Source organism: Mustela nivalis (genome assembly GCF_964662115.1).
Source record: "Mustela nivalis genome assembly, chromosome: 16".
NCBI classification, from domain to species: Eukaryota; Metazoa; Chordata; class Mammalia; order Carnivora; family Mustelidae; genus Mustela; species Mustela nivalis.
Genome location: NC_139035.1, coordinates 55,146,918 through 55,161,455, shown reverse-complemented (window position 1 = coordinate 55,161,455; position 14,538 = coordinate 55,146,918). Strand labels below are relative to the sequence as shown.

The 14,538-nt window shown below is 37.6% G+C and overlaps 1 long non-coding RNA gene across 2 annotated transcripts in view; it reads left to right on the top strand.

The window, feature by feature from the left end:
• The window catches only part of LOC309850194, a 28,132-nt gene that overhangs the window by 5,479 nt on the left and 8,115 nt on the right, over positions 1-14,538 (top strand). Inside the window, exon 3 of one of the 2 annotated variants that reach the window (XR_014304126.1) lies at positions 1,661-1,758. The exons of the other annotated variant lie outside the window; for it this stretch is intronic. This is a non-coding gene — a long non-coding RNA (uncharacterized lncRNA). The remainder of the gene's footprint in view (positions 1-1,660; positions 1,759-14,538) is intronic. 2 annotated transcript variants of the gene reach the window in all.

Here is a 14,538-nt window from a genome sequence, read left to right as displayed (position 1 = left end):
CTGACAGAATGACCTCTTACACCACTTCCTTCGGATCTGCCTACAACACAGAGAGCCGCTACCATCTGTATTCATGAGGTACGCACAAGGAATGTTGACACAGGCTGTGTCTGTGTCAGAGAAGACTCACTGGTAGATGGGCACCTGGGTGGCTCAGTTGGTTAAGCATCTGAATCTTGATTTCAGCTCAGGTCATGATCTCAGGGTCATGAGATCAAGCCCTGCATTGGGCTTCATGCTCGGTGCAGAGTCTCTCTCCGCTCCCCCTGCCCTTCCCCCTGCTCACACACTCGCTCTCTCTCTTTCTAAAAACAACTTAAAAAAAAACCCAAAAACACCAATGGGTTGAAAAGTAAAATTTTATTTTATTTAGATTTTTATTTACTTGACAGAGAAAGAGAGTGAAAGAGAAAGAGAGAGCAAGCAAGAGCACAAGCAGAAGCAGCAGCAGGCAGGAGAGGGAGAAGCAGGCTCCCCACAAAGCAAGGAGGCCAACGTGGGACTTGATCCCAGGACTCTGGGATCGTGACCTGAGCCAAAGGCAGATGTTTAAGGCTTGTGAGCACTGTTTGTATCTCATTTGGTAGATGATGGGAGAGGTAACTCGAATGTTCAGGCTGCCACCCAGGCACCCTGAAAAGTAAAATTTTAGACCTCTAAAATTACCTACAAAATGCCAAGCAACTGAATTTACTTAAAAAAACGAAAACAAAAAACAAACAAACCCAAAACAAGTCATGTTTTGAATTTGCAGGCTTGGTTGAATTACTGATACAAAATGACCATTTTAACTGTTTTAACTGTGGGGAGGAAGTAGAGAAAGAATTGTGGGGTTTTTGTTTTTTTGTTTTGTTTTGTTCTTTTATTTTTTTATTAACATATACTCTGTTATTAGCCCCAGGGGTATAGATCTGTGAAGAATTGTTTTTAATCTCAGAATATTTGCAATATATAAGTATATATGTGTATTTATTTCCACATGAATAAATATAGATATTCACAATTCACATTCATTCCATACATGTGAGATTTTTATATTGGTCTTGTGAAATAAAAGAATTTCTTCAGTATAGAATATAATAAGTGTATCTCAGATAAAATTATTACCAAGAGTTTACTCACACCGATATATACATACAGAGTAAGGTCTCTTACATGAACCCACTCACAATAAGCAAAAAAACCCCAAAACAACAACAAAAATAATATAGTACACATTTTCAGGACTTACTTACAGCAAAACTTTATATTAGGACCTATTCCCATTGCAGCTTTTTTTTTGCAATCAACCAAGGACTAGCTGGTCTTTTGAATCCCCAAAACTGTGTACCCTGATGGGTGTGTGGGTTGGGTCAGGGTGATTTACTATGCTCCGAAGCAGCAAGCCAAACAGAGCAGCAGATATACAAGCTCTTTTCACTGTGTGGAAAACAAAAGGAACAAAGTCACATTCACTGCCTCCCGCCACCAATTGCCTGGGGCCAGCTCCAAGAAGGAACAACAAGGTTTCCCTGCTTTAAGGATGTTTCTGTTGCAACCATTCCAAACAACGTTTTATTCGCTTGTGCTCTGGGAAATACTTGTCAAGCGAGTTGCTCCACAGAGAAAGATTGTATGGTCAAGCCACTTCGGGAAATACTGACTCCTTGTCTCCTTCTAGGACATTCTTAAAGCACCTTAGCCTGTTACCGGCACTGCATAGCCTCCAAGTAAAGCAACCTCTTGAACTTTGTTTAAAACAGTATTTTCTCAACACAGGTAAGTATTACAATCTTTTCCCCTCAACCTTCCTTTAGGAAGTGTTGGTTTACAGAATTTTAGTTTGGTCTTGAACTAAGCAAGTTGATCTAAGTGTTCCCTGATAGAAAAATATCCAGGGGACTTTCCTTTTTGTGGTTAATTAATATAATGGAAGCCACAAAGCTGTTCAAAAATTCTAAGAGAAAGCAATTATGACAAAGAGCCCATCCGATTCCTCAAAAGAATAAAGGCAGTAAATGACACGGTAGCAGCTCTGGAGGCTGCTTTATTTCTCCCCACTGCGCTCAAGCTGGGTTTTCAGCTAATTCAAACCCTGTGCAGCCCCCGCTGACCCAGTGGGATCACCACAGACTATTTCATAAGAATTTACTAGAGTGAAGCAGTGAAGAGTCTCCACTGTATACATTTACACACCGAGAACCTCCGCGGAAGGGCCACGCATGCTGTAGTATATCTAAGTAATGACCCTTTGGACACTCTTATTTTGTGTCTTTTGGGCTGTGCTTACTGCCAGTACATCTTAGAGATGATATTTTCCGGTGAAAATGTGTGTGCACGCGTGTGTGTGTGCATCTCTGAGAGCGATGCCATTTGAGGAATGGTAGAAGAGTGAAGGCATCCCACCAGTGGTTTTTTTCCAAACCCGTATTTTATCGGTGCTTTGTGGTACCAAGAAATGATGGGATGAGTACGTATTTGTCCCGTCCTTTGCTTTCTTCTAAGTAGTACATTTTCTTGGCTTTACTGTCATCTTGAGCCTTATTTTGGAGGGCAGAAGAATGCTTAGGTCATGTTTAGTTTTTATAGTCTCATTTAGTGGAAATGGATCCTTGGGGCCCAGTCTATGCCCATTGCCTAAATTTAAAGTTCCTTTTTCTTGCAGGTGGCTTAATTTATATTTGTTGATGGCACAATGAATGCAAATAACCACACGGGTGACCTTTAGGAGGCTGGAAAAGCCAAACCCAGTGATGTGGGTGACTCGAATTCAGAAAGGGATTTTGATATGTTTTTGGCTTTTCTATAAATACTATTTTCTTGAGGAAGGAAAATGTTTAATCACCCAGTAGGTATTTTGGAAAAAGATACCGAGAACTAATCTGTGGCTAGTGATCAGGTATTTTAATGCTCTACCACTAGATGAGTGATCCATGGCACAAGGAGACCTGAGCAGAATTATGGAAGCACTAGAATGGGTTCTCTGCTCAGCCTCTGTTATTGCATCCTTATATATCCTGGCGGGTCTACACCCCTGTGTAAAATGAGAACACAATTATGACTGCACCGTGACCCAATATGATGTGATAGAAAAAGGAAATGAATTGTTTTTTTTTTTCATGATCTGAAAGTTCTTCTGTCCAAGAATCTGTACAAAATGATGCTTTGGCTGCAGCTAATAAGGGAATCAGGTAGATGAAATACCAGATCTGTTACCACAGATTAGCACTCTGTGTGTTTCCAAAATACCTACTGGGTGATTAAATTAAATTAAATTAAATTAAATAAACCTACTGGGTGATAAATTAAATTTTCTTTCTCAAGAAAGAAGGTATTTGTAGAAATGCTAATAATGGAAGAAACCCCTTGTCTGGAAACTCTGATGCAGAAGCTACTTAATCCTAAAATTTTTGGTCCATTTGATGAGAGCTAGTTATATAAGTCTGTGTGTTTGAAACTAATAAAACTTACTTCAAATATAAAGTCATCCTATTTATTTATTTATATGAAATATTTTTATTTATTTATTTATTTGAGAAAGAGAGAGAGAGCGCGTGCACCCACAGAGGGAGAGTGAGAGAGAGAGGCAGACTCCCCACTTAGTGGAGAGCCTGATTCAGGGCTCAATCCCAGGACCCCGAGATCATGACCTGAGCTGAAGGCAGACACCAAACAGACTGAGTCACCCAGGTGCTCCTAAACACCACCAATTTAAAAATTGATTTTGAAATAGGAAGAAAATGACTTCTCTGCTCAATCTGAGGAAAAAGCGAAGATGACTGAAACTTTTCATTCGTGGTTTGTGGTGTCACAGTCTGTGAGACTCATAGCCTATTTGTGCCGCCTCTTTCCACGAAAAAGGCTGGTCCCCCAACTCTCCACTAAGTCCTACTTCACTATTTGAGGATCATTTTGACTTGGAAGCAAGAGCTTTGCCCAACACCTTGGAATCCAGTATTGTCACTGGAGTTACTCAGTTCACTGGAGTTCTGAAGCCTGACTATATTCCTGCTTATATACTGCTCTAACCCATTTTCTGTCTCAGTAAACCACCTTGACTTCAATCACACAGAATGAGTGCTTTTGGCTTTTTGATAGTTTGGAGGTTAGCATCTAAGTCCATCCTAGTTGCCTAACTATGGGACTGGCTCATAAGCTTTTTCTGTACTCCCTAACATCAACCACCTAGGATGTGAGTCATCTCCTGATGGTAGTCTCCCCATACTCTGCTTCCTTTGCAAGGTGACTCAATTAATTTAACCTATCTCGCTGTATTCTGTGACCTAGCAGCTGTCTCATCTATAATGAAATTGAAATAAGAAATCTATAATATCTAAGTCTTCCCAGAGGATAAACTCTTTGTTAGAAAACTGCTCAAAAAATAGGAATTTTAGAACTTTTTTGACTTGTCAGGATCGTATGTGTTTTTTGGAGAGGATTTTAGCATGGCTTCAATACTTATGGGAAGTAGGGGCATTTGAATTTTCCAAAGTTATTAAAGAATTTTGGAATTTTAACTAGTTTCCTCTGGTGACTCACTGGTTAAAAAAAAAAAAAAGAAAGAAAAAGAAAACTATTATTGAAGGAGAAAAAGAAAAATCTCATATGATGAAATCTGTAAGAAACAACTTCAAGACCTATGAGATCAGGAAGTATATGTTATGTTGGACAAAAAATAAAAAAATGAACATTCAAAATTGATTGGGTTCTCTGTCCTTGTGGAATAAAGCAAAAAAAAAAAAAAAAAGCACAAATTGCAAAGGAAGAAATATAACTATTTGCAGACAATATGATTGTCTATGCAAAAAAAAAGGCCAAATAATTATTAAAAACCTAGAACCAATAACTGAGACCAATAAAGTTGTAGGTTACAAAGTTAGTGTGCAAAATCAGTCATATTTCTGTATACAAACAATGAATAATTGGACGTTAAAACTGAAAATGATACCATTCAAAATAGCTTAAAAAAAAAAAAAAGAAATACTCAGGTATAAACCTAATAACATAGAAGGGGTTGCTAAAATAAAAAGCACAAGAAGCTGGTAATAGAAATAAAAAATAAAAAACTAAATAAAGGAAAGATTTCTCATGTTCATGAAGACTCAACATAGGAAAAAAATTAATTCCCCTCAAATTGATCTGTGGGTTTAATGTCATTCTTACCAAAATACCAGTAGGATTCTTTCTACATAGGGACAACTTACTTTTAAAATTATATGGAAAGAAATAATTATAAGAATGAAAACTAGCAAAAGGAATTCTGAAAAATAAGAATAAAGTTGGAAGAATCATACCTCCTGATGGTTAGAATTACAATACCGCTACAAAAGTCAAGCCAACTGGGGTATTGACAGAGTGATAGAGATTAATGGAAAAGATCAGGAACCCAGACACAGACCCACACAAATAGGGCCCGTTGATTTGGACAAAGATGCAAAGGCAGTGCAGTGGAGAAAACATACTCCTTTCAACACATGGCATTAGAACAACAGGACATGCATTGACAAACCAATGAGCCACAACTGAAACTCTGTAGTTTGTACAGAAACAAATTCAAAACACACTACAGATCTAACTACAAAATTATGAAACTTCTAGGACAAAATCTTGGTGCCCTGTGGTTGGGCAAAAGTTCTTGTTCATGACACCAAAAGCACACACAGAAATTGATAAATTGAGTTTTATCAACTTGTTCTGCTAAAGACACTCTTAAGAGAATTTAAAGATAAGCTACAGACTTGAGGATAGAGTTGATTCCTACATTAAACCAAGGTAGGGGCATCTGGGTAGCCCAGTTGGTTAAACATCTGCCCTCAGCTCAGATCATGATCTTGGGGTCCTGGGATCAAGCCCACATTGGAACTTGGCAGGAAGTCTGCTTCTCCCTCTTCCTCCACGCCTCTACTCCTCGGCCCCATGCTCGTTCTCTCTAAAATGAGTTCAAAAAAAAAAAAATCTTACCTATACATTAAACCAAGGTAAAGGAGACTACCAGCGGAGAAGAGAGTCAAAAAAAAGTGTTACCAGAAAGAGGAAGCTTAGAGGAAGACTCCAGAGAGTTTCTTACTTAGAAAGTCAGGAAGGGACAGATAAAGGAAAAATGTTCATTATGTAACATTCACAGCATGTGTATTTTTTTTTTTTTCAGGATATTGTTACTATGTAAAGTAATTATTTTTTTCCAAGGGAAATAAACAACCTCTGTGGTTCTTGCTCTATAAGTAGATTGAAATGGAAAGTCCAGACTGGTTATTCTAATACATAGTGAAGTGTATATATATATGTATTTATGTGTGTGTGTGTGTGTGTGTGTGTGTGTGTGTGTGTGTAGTGAAGTAGGAAGTATATAATATAGAGCAAAGAGGAAGAGCATCTGACTAGGAAATGGAAAATACAGGTTCGAGTATCAGCTTCTCCTAAGGAAGTATGCTGATCATCTCTGTTCTGCAGTCATATTTAAATGGGAATAATAGTCACTCTTTGCCTGTGTCACAGAATTTTTTATGAAGACCAAAGAGATAAAAATGTGAATTTTGAGAAGTATAAATCACTATATACATAAGGTATTATTATCACATTTAATGGATGCAAATGAAGAGCTCCAATGGAGTATTAATTCTATTTGAATACATTTCACTGTGAAAAGACAGGACTTGACTTTACGTGAACATTCAAGGTATTTGTGCTTTCAATTATGCTCTTCCAGTCTAGCCCCAAGGTAATAATTTTCTGATTCTTTTGCTTAACGTCTGTTTGTCCTCCTGTCCCTCATACTCTACCATCCTGCCCCCAAATCTCCTCTCCGAAAGTAGTTAAAACTGCAAAATAGGAGATAACACCTATAATAAAAAAAGACAATCTCTCTGCCTGAAACCCCTCCCCATCAAAAATATAATTATGTGTTATAGGATTATGCCCAGAGACTACAGAAATATTTGTATTCACATGCAAATATGAGCTGTAGGTAAGATTGGCTTTTACCACATGGAGGTCTGATTTATTTTTTTAAATCTTTTTTATTTAGAAATAATGACAGGCTCATCTACAGCCATACCACCCTGAACATGCCCGAGCTCGTCTGATCTCGGAAGCTAAGCGGGGTCGGGCCTGGTTAGTACTTGGATGGGAGAAATAATTACAGGCTCAAAAGAAGTTGCAAAGCAGCCCAGAGAGGTCCCACATACCAATCACTTCGCTTCCAACCGACGTAAACATCTTATATTACCTGAGCACATTATGGAAACCAAGAAAGAGCCATGGGCACAATCAACCAGATTTCAAAAGGAAAGCCGAAGATACAAGTTTCAGGGGTGGGCGGGGAATTAAAGAGAATTTTTAGAAAAAGAAAGATCAAGTGGAAGGAGTGGGGATGTGATTAGAAGAGACAAGACAAAGTTCACAGGCCACATGTGTCCAGGGTAGGTGGGTCGGGGTATTTGAGGAGGGGCCCAGGCAATGTGTCTCCTTTAGTTTCTCAGTGGTTTAAGATCATAGAAGAACCATTGTGAAGTTCGCCTTCAAGGTTTTGTTTTGGTTTGTTTAAGATTTTATTTATTTATTTGACAGACAGAGATCACAAGTAGGCAGAGAGGCAGGCAGAGAGAGACAGAGAGGAGGAAGCAGGCTCCCTGCTGAGCCAAGAGCCCAATGCGGGGCTCGATCCCAGGACTCTGGGATCATGACCTGAGCCAAAGGCAGAGACTTTAACCCACTGAGCCACCCAGGCACCCCTACCCTTGAAGTTTTAATGAAAAGTGAAGAATAGAGAAGAATGGATGACATATATGCTGTATATGAGATTTCAGTTCAAACTGAACTGAATCATGTTGAGATTTTCTACCCATAGTTTGTCTGAGGCTCCCAGTGTCTGTGCAACCTGCACCGGGAGTGAACTTCGTCGGTGGGAAGGATGGTATTACAGAGCCACAAGATGTTTGGGGAGAGGGAGAATCATCATATGAAGAGCTCAGCCTTGGAAGGAGAAGTTCCTAATCCTTTTGGCAAGTGGTGAAGTAAACATTTTCTGCTTGCCAGAGGCCTTACTTCCTTATAACTTCAGTGAGAATTCTTAAAGCAGCCCAGATCAAATTTTGCTGCGGCAAATCCATCTCACCCAGAATGTTTGAAAAGCAAAAACCCTTTCAGTATTCTCAGATGAAATACGATTTCAGTTTCCCTTTTATTTATATTATTCTCTTTAGTCTGGGCTGAATCATTTGTTCAATTAGGAAGTAATTTCAAAACTCCTCCGCTCTCCTTAGAATCCTTCCACACGAGCGTCACACAAAGAGTCAGAGAAAGGTCTAATTTTTATGTCTTTGAAGCAGTTTACCTGATCTTTACGTTTTGACCTTGTTGGTGTTTTCAGAAGCCATGTGTAGAATGGTGGAGTTAGTCAATAATATAATCCAATCATCGATAAGATACAAACTTCTTGTTTATTAATACATGATTAAAAATGTATATGATAAAAAGATATCGACTATAGCCCCGTGTGTGGATGACAAGAACAATTATGGTTCAGACTCCTAATCACTGTGTGAGCCGTGCACCCCCGCAAAAGTCAATAGTCTGTTTAAAAGTCACAACACATCCTTTTCTCTTCTTCTTCTTCTTTTTTTTTTTTAAGTCCAGCGGTGAGACCCGTGATTTCTTATATCTGCATTTACTCATATAACTTGAATTCACTGAAGAAACGTTTACGGTCCCCCCACCCTGGATGTGACCTCACGATACGCACTGATGTTACAGGAAAAAAAAAAAACCCTGGCTCGGGGTGGGGGGGGGCGGTCCCCAATGGGTTTTATCTGAATCTCCAAACTTTGTTTCAGAAACTGAAACAAAGCATAGGACACCTTCTGTGACCAAGGAACCCAATGAGAAGGACTGATCATACCAGCCCCACAACTGCTTCTTTGGCCGAATTAACCCGCTGAGCTGCCCAGACAGCTAAAGTCTTAGAGAGAATACAATTACGCTCTTACAAATATAGAGAGACACACATGTGTGTAATTTATATTCCAGTAAATCTGAAATAGTTCAGCTTCCCGATGCTTGTAGCCTAACAGGATGATTACTGTTTATATTAGATAGAAGGAAAAATCTATGTTTCCTCGAGATGAAAGGTGAGAGGAGAGATCTTTTTTTTTTTTTTTTTTTTAATCCCAATCTGGAGACCATTCTTCCCAGGAGATTATAAACTCTGCCTTCCCAATATCCAGCCCCTGTACCCACTCAGCAGAACATAGGTAGGAGAGACAGATGGCAGAATTACAATACTTCGCAGACCAAAGTCGCTTGCCGGTATTAATGCTGGTGGCAGTCACTTAGCAGGGCCACAGAAGGAAAGCCATCCTCTTAAATGCTGATTTTGAACAGATCCTGGAAAGCAGCATGGTTGAGCAGCACAAGTGATAAAGGCCTTCCTTGAAGTGTGAACTTCGGAGAACTCACACTGAAATTTGAGAGCCTGGGCGTTCTTTGCAATTATTCCTAAAGGCCCTCGTGCAAGGAAATTATTTCAATCCATGACAGCTGCACCCACAAGAAAAAAAAAGGACAAAGGAGGAAGAATATAAAGGCACTTCCTAAAAACAACCCTGGATAAGAGTTTCAGAGTCTGTTTAATAATTAGAAAACAAACATAGAAGTTAACATCCTCACTTTATGCCATTTGTAATTGCTTACAGTATCTTTTTGCTGATACTAATTTACTCCCCATCCACTTGAATGTAAATTCAAGCATTCTCAAATCATCCTTTTATGACCTTTACAATGGTCCTGCTTCAGTTTGAATGATGGCACACAGGAAGATAAAGGCATCCCTAGAAAAGGTCAACCAGTGGCCGGCCAAGAGATCTCTTGAGCTAGTCATTGTAGCTCATAGAGAACTCACGGGGTCCAGAATATGTTTCTTAGATTCATAAACTCGATTTTGATGCTGTGTCAAGACTGTCCACTTCCAAGGGTTAGACTCACATCATTATAACTAATGAATGACTGACGTATACAACAAGACGGTGCTTTGAAGTATGTGTTTAGAATGAAACACACTAGTGTTTGAATCCTGGCTCTGCCGTATACTGTCTGACCTACACAAGTCCTCTCTCCCCCCAGCAAAGTGGAAATAATAACTTGCTTTAAAGACTTCTTAAAAAAAAGATTATTTGGGAAATGTATGTATAATTGCCTGACATATAATAAGCACTTAATAAATGGTGGGTATAGAAATGTGAATTTATGGTGGATAATGATATAAGTGTTTTGGGATCCAAGTCTTGGTCATAGCTGTCCAATTTCTGGACATTCATCCTCTCATACCTGATTTCCCCATTTTGTTCAGAAAGTGTATCTTCAGAAAATAAACCAAAAAAAAAAAAAAAGTCAGGCTTGTTCATACTAAATTAAAAATCACATTCCATTTTTGTCTTTGAGGATATATTTGTGCCATCTCATTCGGAGTCTTGGGTGCTCCCTAACTTGGCTTATTTGTTTATTATTATTTTTTTTAACTTGGCATATTTATAGGCAAGTCCTTGATAGATCTCCCAGGGCTGGATCACGTTGTTAATATCATTCTGTCAGTCACTAACCTTATATGCTTTACTTCTAAATTGTTTGGGAGAATTTCACTCCCACCTTCAAGCTGTCCTTGCCCACTGTCTAGCTAAACATTCTTGCTAGATATGCTTGCATATCTAGCAGGTGTCTGAGCTAGATGGTCCCCCTGGCAGTAAAAATTACATTTATCATAAATAGAGTGGACAGACCAGATAAACAGCTCAGATGGCTGCCTTATATAAAGGCTTTCCCTTACCTGGTGTGTTTCAGATACATTTTTAGAAAGCAATAGATATTATTCTCCTGTGCACAGGCATACATAAGAATCTGTTTAAAAATGAAACTTAATTGAACCCAATAATTCCTAATGCAAGACTGGCAGGTGTCCAAGAGTAGAGCTCCTCTCAGTATCTCATCAGTAAACCAGGGGTAATGGAGCCTACCTCGTAGAGTTGGGTGAGAATTAACTGGGAAAGTACCTACAAAGCGCTAGCCCAGTGTCTGACAGAGCGAGCACTCAGTAAATGATGGAGCAGGTGGCTGCGGTAGGGACTGCGATGATGGAGAAAAATTAATGTTATCCTTTCTCCCAACTAAGATAATTCGTGTTTCCCAGTTGTATAGCACATTGTGTTCCACTTAATATAACGCTAAAGGTACTCCGATATATGTTTGTTGTTCGTTGTCTGTCTTGGAAACATTTCCTGCAGGTGATTTCTTGTACTAATTCAGGCTGTTCTCCAGGAAAGTCCCTCCTTATGAATGGAGAGAAACAAAAATATTTTTAGAAAGATTTTGCAAAACAGCAAGACCGAGAGTCTAAGAGTGAAGGTATGCTAGTACCAACTTATTAAAATCATAACAATTGATTGACTTTATATTATTAATTACTAACTTTTATTTTATAGAGCATTTTTAGCTTCACAGCAACATTGAGCAGAAAGTATCCCTGCCCTCATCCACGTTCAGCCTTCCCCACTATCAGAAGAGTGCAGAGATTGTGCCCCAGAGTGGTGCCCCAGAGTGGTGCTTTTGATACCAATGACACATTGTTATCGCCCAAAGCCTATAGTTTACATTAGTGTTCATCTTGGTGTTGAACGTTCTATAATTTTGACAAATGGATAATGACATATATCCTTGATTGTAGTATCATCCAGAATACTTTCCCTGTGCTAAAAATCCTCTGCTCTCCGCCTGTTCATCCCTCCCTCTCCCCTAGTCTTTGGCAACCACTGACCTTTTTAGTGCCCCCATGGTTTTGCCTTTTCCAGAATGTCACATAGTTGGAATTATGCAATACATAGCCTTTTCAAAATGGCTTCTTTTACCTAGTAATATGCATTTACATTTCATCCATGCCTTTTCCTAACTTGATCATTTCTTTTTAACCTTGAATAATATTCCATTGTCTGAATATACTTCAGTTTATTTCTCCATTACCTTACTGAATGACCTATTGGTTGATTCCAAATTTTAGAAATTAAGAATAAAGCTGTTATAAACATCTAAGTGCAAGGTATTACTGTGGACATAGTTTTCCATTCATAAATACCAAAGAATGCAACTGCTGCTTGTAAGGTAAAAATATGTTTAGTTTTGTAAGAAATTGTCAGATTGTCTTCCAAAGTGGCTGTACCATTTTGCATTCCTACCAGCATTGAATTTTTTTTTTTTTTTTTTTTTTTTGTTCTACGTTCTCACCAATATTTGTTGTTGTCAGTGTTTGGATTTTGGTCATTCTAGTAATTGTGTAGTGTTATTTCATTATAGTTCTAATTTGCCATTCTTTGATGAGATACGATATTAAACATCTTTTCATGAGTTTGCTTGCCATCTGTATTTCTCCTTTGTGAATTGTCTGTTCACATCTTTTATCCATTTTTTAATTGGGTTGTTACTCTTACTATTACTGTGTTTCAAGTGTTCTTTGTATATTTTGGTAACAGTCCTTTGTAAAATTTGTGGTTTGTCTTCTCATTCTCTTGAGACTGTCTTTCACAGAGTAGATGTTTTAAAATTTTAATGAGGTCTGAACTTATCAGTTGCTTCTTTCATAGATACTGCCTTTGGTGTTGTATGTAAAAAGTCAGCACCATACCCAAGATCATTTAGGTTTCTTCCTATATTAGCTAATGGGAATTTTTAGTTTTGTGTTCTGTATTTAGGTCTTTGATACAATTTGAGTTAATTTTTGTTAACAGTGTAAAGTTTATGTTTAGATTCATTTTTGCATATGGATGTCTAGTTGTTTTAGCACCATTGGTTGGAAAGACTATCTTCTTCATTATATTGCTTTTATTCTTTTGTAAAAGATCAGTTAACTATACTTATATGTGTCTATTTCTGGGGTCTCTAATCTGTCCTATTGATCTTGTTGTCCATTTTTTCATCAATACCACAGTGTTTTGAATACTGAAACTTTAAAGTAGGTCTTGAAATCAAGTAGTGTCAATGTTCCAGCATTGTTCTCCTTCAGTATTGCACTGGCTATTTTGAGTCTTGGCCACTTTCCTATAAACTTTAGAATCAGTTTGTTGATAACCTCAAAATAACTTTTGATTGGAATTGCCTTGAATCTATACATCAAGTTGGGAAGGACTACATCCTCACAATGTTGAGTCTTTCTATCCATGAACATGGAATATCTCTCCATTTATTTAGTCTTTGATTTCTGTTTTCCCAGAGTTTTGTAGTTTTCTTCACATTGATGTTGCATATGTTTTGTTAGATTTTAACTTAAGTATTTCTCTTTTTTTGGCACTAATGTAGGTGGTAGTGCATTTTTAATTCAAAATTCCTTTTGTTTATTGCTGGTATATAGGAAAGCAGTTGACTTTTACATATTAACTTTGTATACTGCAATTTGGCTACAATTGCTTATTAGTTCTAGGGAGGGTTTTTGTTGTTGGTTTTCTTCCAGATTTTCTGCATATAAACAATCATGTCATCTATGAACAGACAGTTTTATTTCTTCTTCCCAAGCAGATGACTTTCATGACCTTTTATTCTCTTATTGTATTAGCTAGGACTTCTAGTACGATGTTGAAAAGCAGCAGTGAGAAGGGACATTCTTGCCTTGTTCTTGATCTTATCAGGAAAGTCTTTAGTTTCTCACCACTAAGCATATTACTTATGGGTTTTTTGTTTTTTTTTTGGTAGATATTCTTTATTAGGTTGGAGAAGTTCTCTTCTATTCCTAGTATGCTGAGAATTTTTATCATAAACTGGTGTTAGATTCTGTTAAATATTTTTTCTGCATCAAGTGGTATATCATGAGACTTTCTTCTTTAGCCTGTTGATGTGATACCTTACATTAACTGTTTTTTCAAATGTTCAGCCAGCCTTGTATATCTGGAATAAATCTTCTTTGATTGTGGTATATAAATCTTTTTATACTTTGTTGGATTAGATGAAATGGAGAAATGAAATGGAAAATGTTTTTAAAGATATAATCTGTCAAAACTCACACAAGAAGAAATAACTTGAATTAGCTTATAGTTACTAACCAAATTGAATCACTAATTAGTAAACTTCCAAAGCAGAAAGCAACAGGCCCAGATGAATCCCCTGGTAAATTCCATCAATTGTTTCAGAGAGAAATTTTACCAATTATCTATAATCTCTTCCAAAAATAGAAGCAAAAGAATTACTTCCTAACTCATTCTCTGAGGTCAGCATCACCCTAATATCAAAATCCCTTTCATCTAATTGTCAACTTTGTGGCCATAGAGTTGTTCATAATATTCCTTTATTATTCTTTTGGTATTCATGAGATATGTAGTTATGTTCTCTCTTTGATTTATAATATCAATAATTTCTCCTCTCTTTCTTTTTCCCATTAGCTTGGCTAAAGGCTTCTCATTTTATTGGTCTTCTCAGAGAAACAGCTTTCAATTTTGTCGATTTTTCTTCATTGATCTCCTGTTTTCAATTTCATTTACTTCTGCTCTAATTTCTATTATTTCTTTTACTCTGTTTATTTTAGATTTATTTTGT